An 18,861-nucleotide genomic window follows, 5' to 3' on the forward strand; every position below is an offset into this window, starting at 1 on the left:
CCGAAAGAGAGAGGCACACCGGGCTTAAAAAATATCCGGGCGACCTAAGACAAGGTCCATGAGTGACTCCAAAGGCTGCAAATGCTTCCTCGGGTGTTGAAAAGCCCAAGGCGGACCGTGTCTTGGGTCGCCAGTCGGGGCACCGGGATGCAGAAAAGGCCGGGCGAGGGGAGGCGGGCGAGCCCAGAATCTGCAACGTCGCCCGGGTCCCCTCTTGCGCGCCCCATCCCGCGGATGTGGTAAAGCCTCTTGTTCGGCCCAATTAAACAGGTTTCCTGTGCCTGCCGCCCCGGCGCCGCGCCTCCCGGCTGCCCAGGACAGCGCCTCGGCGCCGCATCCTCTAGAGCCTGCACCCAGGGCCCCGCGCTCGGCGCCTTCTCGCCAGCCCCGGCCGAACCGTCCCTCAAGGGACCGAGCCCCGGGGAGGGCAGCACCTGGGCCCTACCTCCCGGGAGGCTGGCACCAGCACCAAAGCCGATGTCCCCGGCTGGGGGCTGCCTACCAGCCGATTCTTCCCCGGGCGCCTGGAGGGGGACTCTGGTTCTGCCGAGACTGGCAGCGCCCCCGAAACCACTGTTCCTTCGAGCCCGCACAGCAGCCCGGCCCCCACCACACCCCAGGACCATTCCGGCGCGCGTCTGGGCGCTCACCTGTGCGCGCTGCCGCCGAGGACGCCGCCTAGTTCCCCGGTGCACGGCTCCGGGTTTTGTCCACAGACCCGCGAGGGCACCAGCCGGGCTTCTCCTGTCCCCTCGCGACGCGCAGCTGACAGTTCCCGCACCAGCCGCAGGAGACCGGGCGGAGACGGCCGCTTGAGCACGGACGGCGGGGGCTCGGCCCGAGCTGCGCGCTGGCCGCCGCGCGCGGGGTGCCTCTGCCCGGCCCGGCTCGTCTGCGCCGCGATCGCGCGGCCGGTTCCCAGTACTTTGCCCAGAACTTCTGGGTGCGCGCCGCCGGCTGCCGGCGGGAGGAGGGGAGCAGGGGGCGGGAGCGAGGGGGCGGAGTCTGCGCCCGCCCTGGGCGAGGCCACGCGGGGAGGGCGGGAGGCGCGGCAGAGTGACCCACACTCTCACCAATCGGGAGTCGGCCTCGTGAAGGGGGTGGGGCGAAGCCCGGGGAAGGAGCCGGCGGATTCCATGACGCAGTCTAGGGAGTTCGGACCCGCAGGTCCGAACAGGTGGGAGCGGCCCCGGGAGGTGAGCGCCGCGCGTGGGCCGGGAAAGGGCTCCCCGAGGCCCACGAGCTGCCTGAACGCCGTGGGCGCTCGATGAATGTTCCTCGAGTGGCGTCTCCGGGCAAGAGGAGGAGGGAGAAGAGAAGCTGGTGCGGGAAAGGTTGGCTTGAGGAGGAGGCTCCAGGAGACACGTGTGGGCAAAGAGCTGAAGAAGACTCGACTAGGGGGGGTCAGACAGTAGCCAAGTGATCAAGAACGGAGAAAATACGTGAAGGGAAGATCGCGGGCACGAGATGACGAAAGGGGAATTGGCATAGGACCAGCGCCCTAGACTTGACATCAGAGACAATCATGAAGATTGGGGGTCCTTGGAGAAGACCCGAGGGGAGTGTGGTTTTGTCATAGTTGCGTCATAGTTAAATTAAATTAAGTTAAATTAAAATGCTTGTGCTCCTTGATAGAAATTCCACCCCACTTGACTTCCCAAATGCATCTCCGCCTCCTTTGGTCCTAGATTGAATGCAAGCAGTTGATCACTTGGGGTGGGTTTGGAGACTGCAAAAGTGTCCAGTGCTTCCAGTGGTGCGGTGGAAACATTTACTGTGCACCCACTGTATGCCTGGAGCAGTTGTGGGCATGCAGCTATGCCAGTGGCACACCAGGTTCCTGCTTGGGTGGAGCATACATTTTAGTAGTGGAGAGAGCAACGTATACAAATATAAACAAACGAGAAAATGCTGCTGAACTACAAGCACGAAGGCCAGGACTAAGTAGAGCTTTCAGAAGTGATACGTGTGATAAGGAGCTGCGAAACAGCAGGAGGGTCTCTTGGCCGGCGGTGGCTTTTACACATTCATGAAAGTGGGAAGTAGATGGGGCACCCCAGCCTTGAAAGAGTGCTCCAGGGAAAGCAAACGGCAAGTGCAAAGGCTGTAACCTCTCCATACCCGCCGAACTCACCTCACCAAATCGGACAGAGTGTGTCTCGCCAAGCTAGACGTCTGGCACAGAGCAGAGGCTCCAGAATATTAAACCCCCGTGCCGCCCGCCACCTGCGGCACTCCACGCTTTTGCAGTCTTCCAGCTGAGCCAAAATTAAGGTTTCTGGGACTTGTCTGAGCCACGCGAATCACATTTGGTGCGCCACGCTCGGTTCTCCGCTTTCTGGAACCATCCCCATCGCGGGATACGTAGGTCTAGCTGGCCGAGAAGGAGTGGAGGAGGACCCCGACTTGCTGCGCAAGCAACCCACCGTCAGGCCGCCTGCGTCGCACCCCGGAAACCTTCTTGGAGAAGATTTAAAATGGAATGAATGGGAGGTTCTTAAATCTTCCTCCAGAGCCCGACGAACGTTGCGTGGGTGAACACACGCGTCGGGTCGGCGCGAGACCTTTCATTCCTAATTCAAGAAGGTGCTTTGCCCACGCCCAGCCGGAATTGCCTGCTCCAGCAGCTCAGGCTGCCTTCAGCACCCTGCTTCCATTTTCCAGCAGTTCCTGTCCTAGAGAAGCTTGCTGTTTCTTCCCCCTCCTCTTTCAAGATCTTCTATATGTTACTCTTCCTCTCTCTCCATCCCCCACATTCATTCTGTTCCATTAGCTTTGTTTTTTCTGCGGAGACTTTTTCTTTCAGACTTTATATCTGAAAGTTATTTGCATAAAGCTTTTATGTATTGAAACTAGGATTTTGAGAACTTGGCTTTTTCATTAATTTCTTCCAAATAGTCTCGTGTGAATATATAAATATATTATTTCTACTCCTACTTGAGTCAGTTAATTGGACAAGATGAGATTTAGTCCTGCTCCTGTTGTGCCTTGCTTCCAAGAAGAGGAATCATACTGTGTCTTCTCATAGTTTTCATTTCCTCTTCTACTTCTAAATAAGCTTCCAGGCTCACCAGCTCCTAAAAACAAAAGGGAAAAGTTAAAATTGAAGCCCACACAGAGCTAATTTTTCTTGGAAAAACTTGTTAATGTTCTAAAATTAGCTTTCTTCTTAGTTTATTTTAAAGCAAGGATCTGAATGTCTGCTAAGAAAAGAATGGTTCTATGGTAAGAGTTTCTAAAGACCTTCCTTGAACCTTTCTTTTTTTTTTAGGATTTATTTATGCATACAAGAACTGGGGTATAGGCCAGAGCTGGTGAGAGGAGTCACCAGAGACAGAGTGGGGAGCAGAACAGGCAGACTGATTGAAATACACCGCTGAGGAGAGCAGTCAGCAAGACAGAAGAGGTCTGCTGTGCCATGTGTGTCACCTCCCTGCCTGGTGATGCACTCTTGCTACCTTAGTTGCAGACAGCTTCATAGTGCTGATGCTTAACCCCTTGAACCACCAGGGAGGCCCCTTTCTTTGAACCTTTGAGCAAATACTTTTTATGTTTGGAGACACACCCACCAGCTAGGAAATTTTTAGTTGACTGAAAGTTTTTAGCATCTGAATTCAAAGCAGGTAAGCAGGTGTTACTCCAATATATTATGTTGTGCTGATAGTAAAGGAAGCTGATGACAATGGAGTGTTTTGGTGGGGAAATCTAGAGCCCTCTAGAATCTGACTTCCTGGGTTCCTGTCTTGTGACACTTCCTAGTTCTAAGAACACCTTTCCTTGCGTGTAATATGGAGATCATAATTGTACCCTACTGAGCTACAGGAAGAGTTTCATCATCAGTCTGAAAACAATTTTCACTTAGCCTCCCTCAGAGTCCCCAGTCTCAGCACTATTGATATTTTGAATGGGTTATTTCTTTGCTATGTGGGGGAGGGGGGACTGTTCTATGCAATTAGCAGCATCTTTAGCTTCTACCCACTAAATTAAAGGAATACCCTTCCTTCCCACAGCCAAAAAGTATTCAGACATTGTGCAATGTCCCTGGAGGGCAAAATCACGCCTGGCTGAGTACCATTTGCCTAGCAAATAAGTGCCCACAGGTTAGAGTGCATAATGGGGAAGTGTTTAAAAGATAATGGATTTCTAGAATGTGAACCTCAAGCAAATTTTGTTTCCCTAAATCTTATCTGCCAAGTGGAATCATAATAATGTAAATGTCTCAAGACTGTCTGAGGAATAAATAAATAAATAAATAAATGTGTGCATGTAAAAGCAATTTGTGCAAGACTTGGTATATAATAAGCTATGTACTTACGTAGTTCTCATTTTCTTTCTGTGAAGTAAGGTTCTGGGCTAGACCAGAGATGACATGTAATGGCTTACTTGCCACCACTACCTTCCTGCCTCAAACCAGAGATCACTTTTAAGGCTGTCTCTCTCACTGAGCCATAACAGGGTCTCAGAATACTCAACACTGTCTTTAAGAAGATATTGCTGATACTACTGATAGATCGGGGTCACCATATAGGATGACACTGAATAGCCATACTGGGTACCATGACCTTTAAAGTCATTTTAAGATTAAGGTCATTAGATTAAGTCATTAGATTAGAATGTCAGTCTTCTAGAAGGGACTTCAAGACAAATGTGATGAGAAGGAACTATAACCTCATCAATCCATTTTCTTTCTTTTTAAAAAATATTTATTTATTTATTTATGCATACAAGAACTGGGGTACAGGCCAGAGGTGCGGGGGTGAGAGGATTCACCAGAGACAGAGTGAGGAGCGGAACAAAGAAGACTGACTGAAATACACTGCTGAGGGGAGCAGCGGGCGAGACAGTAGAGGTCTGCTGTGCCATGTGGGTCAGCTCCCTGGCCCACCAGGGCTTGAACTGGTGCTGCAGAGGCTGAAGACAGCTTCACAGTGCTGTGCTTAGCCCCTTACTCCACCAGGGAGGACCCTCATCACTCCATTTTCTGAGGTAAGGACTAAGACCCAGAGAGTTCTAGCATCTTGACTATAATCACACAGCCTATGAGTGGTCAGAGGCTGACTCTCCTACAGTCTTATACAGTCCTCTGTTTTGCCACTTGTACCACCTATGGGAGGAAGAAAAAACACCTATGCAACCCTCTCCATCCTGTCTACTGTTTTTCTCCTTCACTGTTATCTGAAAAATGAATCAAAGTATTTAATTGAGAAGGAGCACCTATTATTATAAGCATTCTTTCAAAGTGTTAGTGATCTCATTACTGAAGACTACACAAGAATTCATTAAACATAAATCAACTGTCTCTTTGGATAAAGGATCATTCTTGGCAGGCACTTTTAAGAGATCCAAAGATGAATCAGTGTGTGTTCCTGCCCTCAATGTTTTTACAGTTTCATATATTGAGAAGATCAGACATGGACATAAATAACTACAACACAAGCTAAAAACTGGAAAATATCCTAAGAGAGTTACCAAAATGTTTTCAGAGAAGGGAGAAATTATTCTGGGAATTAGGAGCAAAGAGTCACTTCCTACAAGTCTTTGTTGACATTTTTAACTTTTTGATCGAAAATACTAATTTATGACAATCAACCTTGTAAAGGAAGTTGCAATTGTTTGGCTTCCTGGTTTAGACACAATTCCTGTTGAGTGAATCCTAACAAGTGCAACTAAAGTCAAAGTTCATTCTACTTCCAAATGAGTCATTTTCAACAGATGTTTAAATTTTCTGGAATGTTCCAGAGAAAGGTTGTCTTCCTTTAGTGACAACAGGCTTGCTTTCTCTCAACCATTGGATAGAAACCATTTTTTTAGCACTTTAAATTATGGGAGGATAGGCTATTTTAAAAAGGAACATAAAACGGGTGCAGGGACACCAATGGCATATACATTAAACCATGACTCAATATTCCCTTCAGGGCTAAACTACTTCAGAATGAGATGACACATTCCATTGTGCTTTAGGTACTGTCTCCATAGCACATGGACAACCTATGCTATTATTTGCTGTCAATAGTTAGTAATAGCCCGCATGTGTTGGGCATTTATGTGCCAGGCACTGCTGAACTGAGCTACCAAGATTATTGCCCAGCAGGCTGCCTGTCAAATCAGAAAGACATGGCAGAAGTGCTAAATCCATACTCTGCTACTACAAGCTGCACCAGCAAAATATACACCTCAAAACCTGCTTCTCCTTTATTACCTCATTTCTAAATTAACGCCTTCTCTGAGTGCATCTGATTGGTACATCCCAAATCAGTCTGCAAATCTAACTGCAAGGACTTGAGATTTTCAGCTTTCTAGCCTCTGCAGTGACCACCCTGTTACATAAGGTACATTAGGAGGAGGTTGGATTACAAGTTGAGTGAGCCAAGGCATGAGTGAGCTGCCATATCTTTACCTTCAAATTTCCAACAAACATGTTGGCAGAGGTTTTATCCTCTAGTGTATTTCAAATTGTATAGTATAAAGCAGAAAGCTTATTTTTTCACTAATCCCCCAATGTTTCCTTATCTGACTTTACCAGCAACACAGCTATTATCCAAGCCACCAATGTTTCATGCCTAGAAAATGCCCACAGAAGTGTGACTATCACCCAGGACACCACTCCTGCTCTCATGCACAACATTCTTCACTCTGCAGCCAGAGTGATTTTTTAAAAACCAAATGCAACCATAAAAACCCTCATAGCTTCCATTGTTCTTAGGATAAAGTCAAAACAACTTACATAGTTTTCAAGGTCCCTACTGGGCTGATTCCTCCAGCTTTATCTTCAGCTACGAGCCCCACCCTCTCACTGCTTTCTTTCATGCTGATCTGCTTCCAGGACTTTGCTCCTTCCTGACTAAAGGCAATCTCTGCCCGGAATGCACTGCTCACTATTCTTCACTTGTTAATGGTAACTCATCCTTTATTCCCTAGGGAAGTCTACCTTGATATTCACCATTTGGTCAACTCATTCTATCTTATGTTCTTGTTAAAACTGAGTTGGGGTGTGTGTGTGTGTGTGTGTGTGTTTGGTAGCACTTATCACAGTCATTTTTTTTTTTTTTGGTGGGTTTTTTGATTAATATATGTCTCCTAACTGGAGAAGATCATGTATGTTTTTAATTTCCCAAAGCCTGTCTCAAGCAGCTAATAGGCATTTGAATATTCATTCAATGGAGACAGAAAATTCCAAAGAAATGACTTTAATGGTGGTAATGAGATGGGGTGTGTGTGTGAACAGAAACTGCTCTGTTGTTCTGGTCATACAGATGATTTTAGAACGACTTGACGTCAGAAAGATGACATCTCCTTTTAAAGTTACCATTTTGCCAGATCATAAGTTCACTGATTTTTATTTTACCCATTTTTGCCTTTAATGTATTTCCTATTCCCTAGCATGCCTGTATCAACTCTACCAAACCACATCAAAGAAGCTTCAGAGAGCTGAGCATGGCTGCTTTTATCCTGCCAGGGCCCTGTTCCCATAGAATTCTCCTTATTTATAGAAATGAAAACCAGGAATCCTCAATGGGTGTATGTATTTTTACCTTTTCTTGAAATAAGTTTTTCACCTTTTTGTTAACCTCTTCATTTCTCATAGCATTGTTAGAACTTGTATCATGTGCTTTTATCAAAAGAAAATGCCCTGTCGCCTGATCCTTACTACTTCCACACACATCCCTGTGGATCCACCACTACTTGGGATATCACACTCAGATGAAATTATTGCTTCAGGGAGGAAACTTTAACTTCCTTGCTCTGCCTCCAATATTGTTAAAATAATGAGCTGAACTCACAAAACAGAAAATAAACTTGTCTGTGAGGTGTATGTACTTAGGATAAGACATGTCAATAAGTAAAATCCATGTTTTTCCTCAAAGTGAGGGCAACTTACAAGGCCTGTAGAATGGAGGAAAAGAGGGAAAGAAAGTTTGATTCTGAAAGAATGAACTTTCAGTGCTTGCTTTACATCGTTAATTCTTGTAAAAACAACTTTATAACAAAGAAATAGAAGTTAAAAGGGGAGGAATTACCTGTAATCCTACCTAAAAAAATAATTCCACCCCATAAGAAATAACTTTAATTATAGTAATGAGATGCAGTGTGAACATTTTTTTTAAAGATTTATTTATTTATACAAGAACCGGGGTATAGGCCATATGCGTGGGAGGGTGAGAGGATTCACCAGAGACAGAGCGGGGAGCAGAACAGGCAGACTGACGAAGTACACTGCCGAGGGGAGCAGCAGGCATAACAGGAGAGGTCTGCCACACCATGTGGGACTCTCGCCGGCGGGCCGGGATCAAACCTGCACTGTAGAGGCTGCCGACAGCTTCATAGCACTGCACTCAACTGCCTGTGCTACCAGGGAGGCCTAATGAACATTATTATTCAATGTTTCTTTATAGTATTTTTTGTGCAGTTGTAGTTTTTAGGGTAAATACAAACTTAAATTGTACTTTTGACATGCTGTTATATATTTTCCTATTGCTATTATGAAATTATGAAATATTATGATGCACTTATGAAATATAATTGCTAACAGAATATTGCTAATTTATTTAAATGATTATTGTGAAGATTATGTAAAAAAACTTGAAAAATACATATGATATCAGTTAAACTTGTACCATAGGTGAAATAACTGAATTTTGGATGAATATGAAGAAATAGATTAATACTACTTTTTCTGTTTAGTGGTTCTTTCATCTTTGGCAAGTAATTTAAACTTTCTAATTGTTACTCCTTCATTTTTAAGAATAAGTTCTTAATACCTGCCTCATAGTTATTATAGAGATTCAAAGTAATAATATGACCAGCTGAGATAAGTCCCCCAGGCAAGGAAGATATTTATACAAAATTATTTTTCAGTAATTTTCTTTCTCCCCAAAGAAATCTAATTTGAACTCTACTTTAATGATGTTGCAATAATACTGCTCCTCACTGCTTCCTTCTTAGAGAAAATACTAGAGCAGAACTACTAGGTGAAAGAATGTGACAGGTATATGGCTTTGAAAATTGCCTTCCTCAAGCCTCGCTGGTTAATGGGCTATAGCAATGTTGGAACCTGTTACTTTCACCCCATCTTCTCACACATTAGAGTCTCATTTCTAAGGAAAATGGATAATAATTATGCACTGAACAATTACAAATCAGAAAATATGCTTGTTTTTCTACAAAGTGATACTTTTATTCATTGGCAAGGATGGTACCTATATGGGCAACTTCTTCCCAACTAAGAAAAAACAGAATATGATCAGAAGTCTGGGCCTTCCTGGTGGCACAGGGAGTTAAATCTCAGTATTATGAAGCTACCAGCAGCTACTGCAGCACAAGTTCAATCCCTGGCTAGGAAGCTACCCACATGGCGCAGCAGACCTCTCTTGTCTCGCCCACTGCTCCCCTCAGCACTATATTTCAGTCAATCTGCCTGTTCTGTTCCCCACTCTGTCTCTGGTGAATACTCTCACCCCCCCCCCACACCTCTGGTCTACACCCCAGCTCTTGTATGCATAAAGAAATAAAATAAGTCTTCTAAAAAGTAAAATAAAATAAAAGTATAAGAGGTCCATCTGCTAAAGGAACCTGAGGTTCTTTTTTTTTTTTAAGATTTATTTATTTATACAAGAACCAGGGTACAGGCCAGATGTGTGGGAGGGTGAGAGGATTCACCAGAGACAGAGCAAGGAGCAGAACAGGCAGACTGATGAAATGCACTGCTGAGGGGAGCAGCGGGTGAGACAGGAGAGGTCTGTTATGCAACTCGGCCGGCAGGGATCGAACTCGTACTGCAGAGGCTGTGGACAGCTTCACCGCGCTGCGCTCAACCACCTGTGCCACCAGGGAGGCCCAGAGAGCCTGAGGTTCTTGAGCCTGAACAGTCTTCCCTGGATAGACAACTGTAACAGCTTAAGACTGGTGTGCATTTGAACCATAAGCAACTGTTACTTTAAGGTGTTTGAGACCTGCATCCCTACTGCCTACCTCCTCTCAGAGAGAAGCAGACCCAAAGATCTCAACTTTCTGATTGCCCCTAGAGGTAGAATCTATCCTGGTGGGATTTGCCTTGACCAGGGACTGTTTTTAAGTATGACTGGACAAGTGTTCCTATTCTGGCGGATGAGGTAGGAAGCTGACCACACTGAGGACTCTGGCATAATTTGAGTCCCAAATAACTTGAACTCACAGTAACTTTCATATAAAATAACCCACATCCTACCAGCATTGTGTTGTGGTATCGCAAGTGACTTAAGAAGCCTTGTGTTAGGTTCAGTTGGGTGCCCATCCTGTATTCCCTCCTAGATTATTTTAAATCTTATTATTCTCGATTGTCCTCTCTTTACACTGTATAGTGTTCTACACCTGAAAGACATTTCATTACTGATTTATTGGACAAATGCATAAACATATTTTCCTCAAAACAACCATCTAAATACGGTTGGCAAGGTAGTAGAATTATATACTTTTGTCTGCAGGGATGTTTTGGTTGCACGTAGAATAAGGCCAATTTAAAAATCACTTAAACAAGAAGATACATTACCTCACATAACAAGAAGTCTGGAGACTTCCATTGGTTCATTCGGAAGCTCAAACATGTCAGCAACAGATCCAGGTTCATTCTCCTCTGTTAAGGTCACCAGAAGGGTTCTGCCTCCTGCTGCATGTGATATAGACCCAGCAATGGCCAATATCAGGTCCAGAGGCAGAAAGGAATATCCCTTTCTTGAGTCACATTCTAGTCTTTTGTCTCTGAGAAAACCCCTCATCAGGGATATTCACGTTTCTTTGGCCAGAATTGGGAATTATTAATTCTCTTTATATGAAATATACAGAATAGAAAAATTCATAGAAACAACATGCAGATTCATAGTTATTGGAAACTAGGATGAGGGAAGGATGGGGAGAAATTACTTATTAAGTATAGGGTTTTGTTTTTTTTTTTTTATAGAGACATGCTTTATTTATTTGTTTTTGCTGGTTTGTTTGTTTGTTTTGTTTATACATGCACTGGGTACAGTCAGAAGCGCGGGAGGGTGAGAGAATTCGCCAGAGCAGGGAGCAGAGCAGGCAGAGGGACCGAAGTACACTGCTGGGGGGAGCAGCGGGCGGCAGGGGAGGTCTGCGCACCATGTGGGACCCTCCTCCAGTGGCCGGGGAGCAGCCGGGGATCGAACCGGCGCCGCAGAGGCCGCAGGCAGCTTCGCAACCCAGCGCTCAACCGCTGCGCCACCGGGGAGGCCCTTAAGTATAGGGTTTTAATTTGGAGCAAAGGAAATGTTTTAGAACTAGAGGTGGTAATTGCATAACAATTGTAAATGTTCTAAAAGTCACTGAATTATTCATTTTAAAATAGCTAATTTTATATTATGTGAATTTTACTTAAATTAATTTTTGAAAGTCACTGGAGGGGGAGGATCAGCATTTTTAAAATATTACCAAGAGAATCAATTCATAAAAGAAAGACATATTTTTTTGTTTCTCAGAAGGCTATGGTGTCCATCGAGAGCAGTAGAATAGAGGCTGAAAACATACATTTCTTTCTTGTATATATAAAGTAAGAATAAATATTCTCCAGGGCCTCCCCGGTGGTGCAGCGGGTTGAGCACAGCACTGTGAAGTTGTCTGTAGCATCTGCAGCATGGGTTTGATTCCCAGCTGGCCAGGGAGATACCCACATGGCGAGGCAGACCTCTCCTGTCACACCCGCTGCTCCCCTCAGCAGCGTATTTCGGTCCATCTGCCTGTTCTGCTCCCCGCTCTGTTTCTGGTGAATCTTCTCACCCTCCCGTGCCTCTGGCCTGCACTCCAGTTTTTGTATAAATAAAATAAATCTTTAAAGAAAAAAGAATAAATATACTCCAGGCAAGGACCCAAACATCAGTGTTATGAGGAAAGCATATGGCCTTTATGACACCCATTTGACAGTACAAAGACCTTTCGTGTTTTATTTTTAAGTTTCTTCTGGGTTCCCGAAAGCTGGGATAATTAAATAAGCAGTCCTTCAAAGAAGAGTTCACACTTCTGGACAAACTCCTTTTACACACGTTTCAAGTGGTGCACTTGGCGTAAATGCCAATATTGGGTCCTCTATCTCTATTGTCCCTGCTTTCTCAGGTCATGCTGTGTATACCAAAGGCACACAGTAATGTATTTCTGCTTAATGCAACTGGATCTGCCCTCTTAACTAATGCAACTGCAGCCAGCTTTTCTGCCTGTTCTTTAGTGAAAGCAAACGAGTCACACATAAGATAGAAACACCCTGGAATTGTCATCCTTGAGACTGGGTGACAGAGAACAACCCTCAATGCCTGGAACAGACAGGTTGTGTGCAATATGGCAAAATAGGGGAAACTTAGCCCTCTCATTAGTATATCTGACCCCAGACCATTTGGCTCTTAGATCCTGAGTGCCTCGAGAAAGACAAAATCAGTACAGAAGTACACTGAGAAATTCCAGGGCTTACTGCAGAGCTCCAAGTTCTGAAACAGCTACGCAGCACGAGAAACTCATTTCTAAGAAATCTCTGAGAATCACATACTGAAAAATCAAAGGTTCAACAGATAATTCCCTGAGGATAGTTATCCTCAGCTTCCCAGCATAGTTATTATTCATTATTCATTTTTATTTCTCTTTCTTAAAGTGCTTTTTTGTTACTCTCTAAAATGATATCCTTCCAAAGTTTTCTCTGGGGACTGCCTTCACACTTCAGGTAACAACATTTGTATATATTTATACAGTACTTATTACTGCAGAAAAGAAGGGCTTGATCTAAAGCTTAGGGGGAAAAATTTAGTTTCCCAAATAAATTATGTCTTGGGATTAAGTGTTACTTTATGGATTAGGAGGAAAAAAATTCTAATTAATTTTAGCTAGTTGGGCCCTGCTTTCTGCTCTCTCACGGTTTTCCTAGCAGAGTGTTATCTGAAAAATAAAATGTTCTACTTGTTTGATTGCCTTCCTCTGCTTCTAATCCAAAAAATATTTTTCATATTGTAAATTGTATCCTATGGTAATCTGGAATGCTATCACTTGAATAATTTAAAGTTCCTACGATGCTAAGCATCAAGTTTTTATAAGCATTTAGCTTAAAGGGTTTTTCTTTCTTCTTGCCACTGCTCTTCTGTGTCAAGAATTCCCAAGGCTACCTCCGTGGTGGAGGATTCGCTCCGAGAATGCAGACATACTCAGCCTGCAGTCATGATTATAACTATTATTTATTCCAGCCAAAGGATACAAAGCAAACCAGCAATGAGAAAAAGCACATGGTAGAATCTGGAGGAAGCTGGTACAGACTTCTAAGAGTCCTTTCTCCGTGGAGTCACACAGGGCAAGATTTCTCCAGCAAAGAGTGCTGTGACAACCCATATGAAGCATTGCCAATCAGCAAGGCAGTGCCCAGGGTTTTCACTGTGGGCTGCACTTACTCCAGATTCAGGGAAGGAAGGGAGGTGTCCAGCATAAGCCACACTGTGTGCACAGTTTAGGCACTGTGGGTCACTCTTATCAGTTAAGGAATTTTAGGAACCCACCCCATGTCTAAGATACCAGGAGCTGGACCAAGGGTTAAACTTGCAAGGAGACCTTTCTCAGAATAGCAGTCTTAGTCCTGTCAACCCTTTTTGCACATCTTCTCCACACTGAAAGGTAGCTTGCCTACCAAGTAGCCCATTTAAAATAATGAATAGGGCCTCCCTGGTGGTGCAACAGGATGAGCACCGCGCTGTGAAGCTGTCCGCAGCCTCTGCAGAGCTGTTCGCTTCCCGGCGGTCCAGGGAGAAACCCACATGGCGCGCCAGACCTCTCCTGTTGCACCTGCTGCTCCCCTCAACAGTGTCAGTGGTCTGTCTGCCTGTTCTGCTCCCCGCTCTGTCTCTGGTGAATTCTGTCACCCTCCCGTGCCTCTGACTGTACTCCAGTTCTTGTATAAATCTTTAAAAAATATATAAATCTTTAAAAATAAAATAATGAATATCATTCTTTGCTTGAAGCAGGCTGAGCAAGTGCATTTTCAAGGATCTCTTTACCATCTTTGCTGCACATGCATCAAAATTTTCTTTCAGAGAAATGAAGCAGAGTTTTGCTGTGAAATGTGTGTATGTAGTTAGGAAGCTAGTAAGAAACCATTCTAGAGCTGCTCACAGCAAACCCAAGGCCCATTAGTGAGATTTCACTCAAATCAAATAGTAGTGAGTCCATATATTCACCTCTTAAAAGAAGAGAGTTTTGATCTTCAGTGGCATATATTATCTTCATACCCACCTTGCCAGTTCCTTTCCCCCATCAGTGTTATTAGTCGTCATGAAATATAAGTCAATTGGTCATGTGTTTTTCATTACTTGCCCTTATTTTAATAATAAGCAAGAGAATAAGCTCATTAACATCTTTGCTAATGAAGGGGAAATCATACTTTCAGCATTCATACTGGAGACATGAAGACTCCATGTTAGCTGCCGACATGTAGAAACATCCCACATGCAATGGCAGGGACTTTGGCCAAGTCAGTTCTGAAGACGATGCCTGTGATTTGGAGAGAGGATGATCACTAGCAATTTTTCCTTCAGAGTGGGAGGTTTGATCTGTTCTCACAAGTGTCATTATGAATTTGCATTGTTTACGTTGTAGGTTGGGAGGGGCAAGATAGAAGATATAATACTCCTTAGTGAAAAATCAGTAATACTTTGCCTTTGCATGGTGCATTCCATTCCTGACCGAACGGAACATTGCCATGGATTGAATAGGGTCCCTGAAAATTCCTGTGTGAAGTCCTAACCTTTAGTAGTTCAGAATGTGAACTACTTATTTGGACACAGGGCTTTCACCTAGTTGAAATGACATCATTAGGATGGACCCTAACCCAATATAACTAGTGTCTTTTATGAAATGGGGAAATTCAGACACAGATAACAAACACAAGCATGCATTGGAGTGATGCTTCTACAAGTCAAAATAACACCAAAGGTGGGAAAGCTACAGTGGCCACACCTGAGGGGAGAAATCCTATATTGTTAATGCATTACAAGGGTGTAAAACAATGGCACTTTATTAAAATAAATAAATAAAAATTATTTTTAAAAGAACACGAAAGATTTTGCCAGCAAACCACCAGAAGTGAGAAGAGAAACAGGGAACAGATTGTCCCTCTCAGCTCTTAGCAGGAACCAATTCTGCTGACACAATAAATTTCTGTTATTTAAGCCTCTTGGTTTGTGATACTTCGTTTGAGAAGCCCTAGCCAAATAATCGAACCTGTCATTCAGTTCAACAAAGGTGTACAGAACACTGAAGAGGTGGAGCAGAGGAGTAGGTGCTATAAGTATAAGAAAGTGTGGAGAGGCTCTCCCACCTGGTAGGAGAGGTGGATGTACACAAACAACCCCCACAATGGGCTGGCAGACACCCTGGAAAACTCTACCAATGTCATTATATCTGGTTTCAGGAGGTAACTCCCAACAAGGTAATATATAAATAGTTTATACTATTAAGTTCAAACTAAAAAATCTTAAAATAACAATCACCATTGCTTAAAGCTCTAAATCCACTAATAATATGAAGGAGTAATTAATCTCTGCCCCTGACTTCTAAATATCCCTTTTGTTTGTTTGTTTAAACAAAATCTCCTGGGGCCTCCCCGGTGGTGAAGCTGCCCACGGCCTCTGCGGCACCGGTTCGATCCCCGGCTGCTCCCGGGCCTCGAAGGAGGGTCCCACATGGTGCGCAGACCTCTCCTGCCGCCCGCTGCTCCCCTCAGCAGTGTACTTCGGTCCTTCTGCCTGTTCTGCTCCCCGCTCTGGTTCTGGTGAATTCTCTCACCCTCCCGAGCTTCTGACTGTACCCAGTGCATGTATAAACAAAAACAAACAAACAAACAAATAAATAAATAACACATGCCTCTAAAAAAATAAAAAAATAAAAAAAATAAAATCTCCTGGTGATTCTAGTTTGCAGGCACTACTAATGCAGCAGATAATCTCTGCTGCCTTTGAAGAGTTTCTCAATACTTTAGCCTGTTAGAATCAACTGAGTAATTTTTTTAAAAACGCCCATCCTCTACTTCCCAACTGAATCAGAACCTGCAGTAGTGGATTTGGGGACCCATTCATAAAAACTCCCAAGGCCACTTGAATGAACAACCAGTGTGGAGAACTGCTGATGGGGCACCCATTGTTTTAACTTGAAAAGTTGAACTCTTCTTTAAAAACAAAAAACAGATATAAACAACAGCAACAAACAAACAAACCTTTAATAGGTAAAGCTTTAAGCCATTTTGAAAGTATGAAAAGGATTATGATGGAGCACAAAAAAAATAGGGGACCGGGAAATGATTGGGCAGCTGATGAGCAGTGAGAAATCAAAGTGGGAACTGCTACTAGATTTAAAGACCCAACGAGGATAACTTGTGACAGAGTTACTGACCTCATGATTAGATTACATGGCTTTTTTTTTTTAAAGTTTGTTTAAATTCCTTTTTTTTAATTGAGGAATCATAATGTTGCTTACGAGCACAACATGATGTCACGGATTGACTCTTGGTTTTGGTGCCAGAAAGACCTACGTTTAAATTGGTGCTGCTCAAGGGATCAAGACAATAGGTATATATGCACAATGGGATACTACTCAGCAATCAAAAGAAATAAACCCATGCCTTTCACAGCAACATGGATGGAGCTAGAAGGGAATATGCTCAGTGAAATAAGTCAGAAGGAAAAAGAAAAATATCAGATGATATCACTTATAGGAGGAATATATGGAAACTGAATAAAGGGTCAAAAAAGAAAAAGACAAAACTTGCAGGCAACTATAGATCTGAGGCATACTGCGGCGGGGGGTTGGGGGGGCTCACAACAGGGGAGGGAAGAGCACAAGGGACCATGGCGAGCATTCACAGATGATATGGTGGTGTGAGATTTACAGGGACTACACCTGATGGGAGAAATAAAATACTATACAAAAATGAACAATGATATAAGAAAATTAAAAAGTTAATAAAAAAGTAATAATAAGTTTCCTGTCAAAAAGAAACAAATGTTTCTCTGCCTGGAAGAAGGATCATTTTAGTCCCTTGAGGACACTGGGAGGTGCCTGGAGATATTTTTGGCTGTCACAATTGGGATAGGGAGTGTGCTACTGTCACTTATTGGGTAGAATACAGAGATACTTCCAAACATCTTACAATGCACAGGACAGGACCTATGACAAAAACTTGAGTGGTGGAAAACTTTGGTAGTGTTGAGACTGAGAAACCCAGATTAACACACTAGTTGCATCATCAATTAAATATATAACCTTGATGGGCCTCCCTGGTGGCCCAAGGGGTTAAGCACCGCACTGTGAAGGAATCCCCAGCCTCTGCAGCATGAGTTCGATCCCTGGCCAGCCAGGGAGAAACCCACATGGTGAAGCAGGCTTCTCCTGACTTGCCCCGCTGTTCCCTTCAGCAGTGTACTTTAGTCAATCTGCCTGTTCTGTTCCCCACTCTGTCTCTGGTGAATCCTCTCACCCCGCCCCCCCCCTGCTTCTCTGGCCTGTACCCCAGCTCTTGTATGCATAAACAAATAAAATCTTTAAAAAAAAATAAATATATAACCTTGAGCTTAACCTCTTGAATCTCTCTCTATCTTTCCACATGAAAAATGAGGAGAATAAAGGTTATGGTAATAATACCTAGAGTATTTTAGTACTATATGCCAAACACAGAGAACCAGGATGAAGGAGCTGAAGTTCAGAGTTTGGTGATACATTCAAGTTGCATAGCTAGTGAGTGACTGAGTGGGATTAGGACCACGTCCAAACACTAACCCTTATATCAGGCTTCCTCCAAGCCCCCAATCCTGAGGCAGGTTCCCTCAACCTTTCAGTTTGGCAGGTCACTTGCATTCCTATAACCTTCTTCCAAAGAACTGATCAGAATAAATGTACATCCACTGGCAACAAGTTACTCATCTGGCTAAAACTAGGGTGTCAAAAAAAAAAAAACAAAACAGTACCAAGAGCCAAAAATGTAATAGAATGAATGCCCAAATATCTCCAGAGAGTTCTGGTGCATTGCAATTAGTGGATAATAGCCTTACTGGATGTAAATGGACAATAAAACATCACTCTTCCAGGAACAAAAACCCTGACTCTAGCTTTCCAGAACATAGGGTGTTTAAGACACCCACCACCATGCCCTTTCCTGCTGTCAAAACATAGAGCTAAAGTGCTTTAGCTAGAAGCTTCCTACTTAAAGGATTTTCTTTCATAGAAAACGACAGCTCCAGAAACACAAATACTAAAGATCCTATCATTTTCTTTTGTGAGTATATATTTCCATTTTCTGCCTTCAAAACCTACAACTTTTTTTCTTATCTTGAGAAAGACTTCATAAACAGAGGAGTTTAGTGGGAGGAATGGATCAAGGGGATCAACCCCATGGTGGTAGATGGAAACTAGAATTTTGGTGGTGGGTACGGTAGTGTATCTGAAGTATGAGGTGGGTATGGTGTTTTGTCAAGGTATGAAGTGCTACTCCTAAAGCATATAGCACTGTAAACCAATGTTACCTTAATAAAAAAAAAATAAGTAAAATTTAAAACCTAAGTGGGGGATGTGTGATGTTTGCAGAGAATAGGAGGATTTATCCCGAAAGTAATTAATTTCAAATAATGCATGTTGAGAACTGTAGCTCCTGAGCAGCGGGGAGACCTAGGTGAGAGGGGCGGGCTTGGGGTAGGGGTCTTCTTGAGGCATCACAAATTATTCAGGGTAGTCCAGCCGCCCCACCTGTACCTGCTACCTCTTTTACAAAACACACTCATAAGTCAGCACAGAATAAATCCTAGCTAAGTCCAGCACATTAGGGGAGATTATGTGTGTGGCAAGTGGCCATGTGAGGCACAG

The 18,861-nt window shown here is 43.7% G+C and overlaps 1 protein-coding gene across 6 annotated transcripts in view; it reads right to left on the minus strand.

Annotated features, from left to right (window-relative positions):
• The window catches only part of OSBPL3 (oxysterol binding protein like 3), a 183,740-nt gene extending 181,555 nt beyond the window's left edge, over positions 1 to 2,185 (minus strand). For 5 of the 6 annotated variants that reach the window (XM_037509403.2, XM_037509385.2, XM_037509394.2 and 2 more), the window contains exon 1: positions 651 to 829. The gene's annotated coding sequence lies outside the window, so the exon portion shown is untranslated. Of the gene's footprint in view, positions 1 to 650; positions 830 to 2,134 lie in introns of those variants that run through there. The other variant, XM_054692428.1, reaches the window with a different exon arrangement.
• Positions 2,186 to 18,861: the final 16,676 nt, after the last annotated feature.

The sequence above is a fragment of the Talpa occidentalis genome, unplaced genomic scaffold, assembly GCF_014898055.3.
Source record: "Talpa occidentalis isolate TD23 unplaced genomic scaffold, MPIMG_talOcc4v2.1, whole genome shotgun sequence".
Taxonomy (NCBI): domain Eukaryota; kingdom Metazoa; phylum Chordata; class Mammalia; order Eulipotyphla; family Talpidae; genus Talpa; species Talpa occidentalis.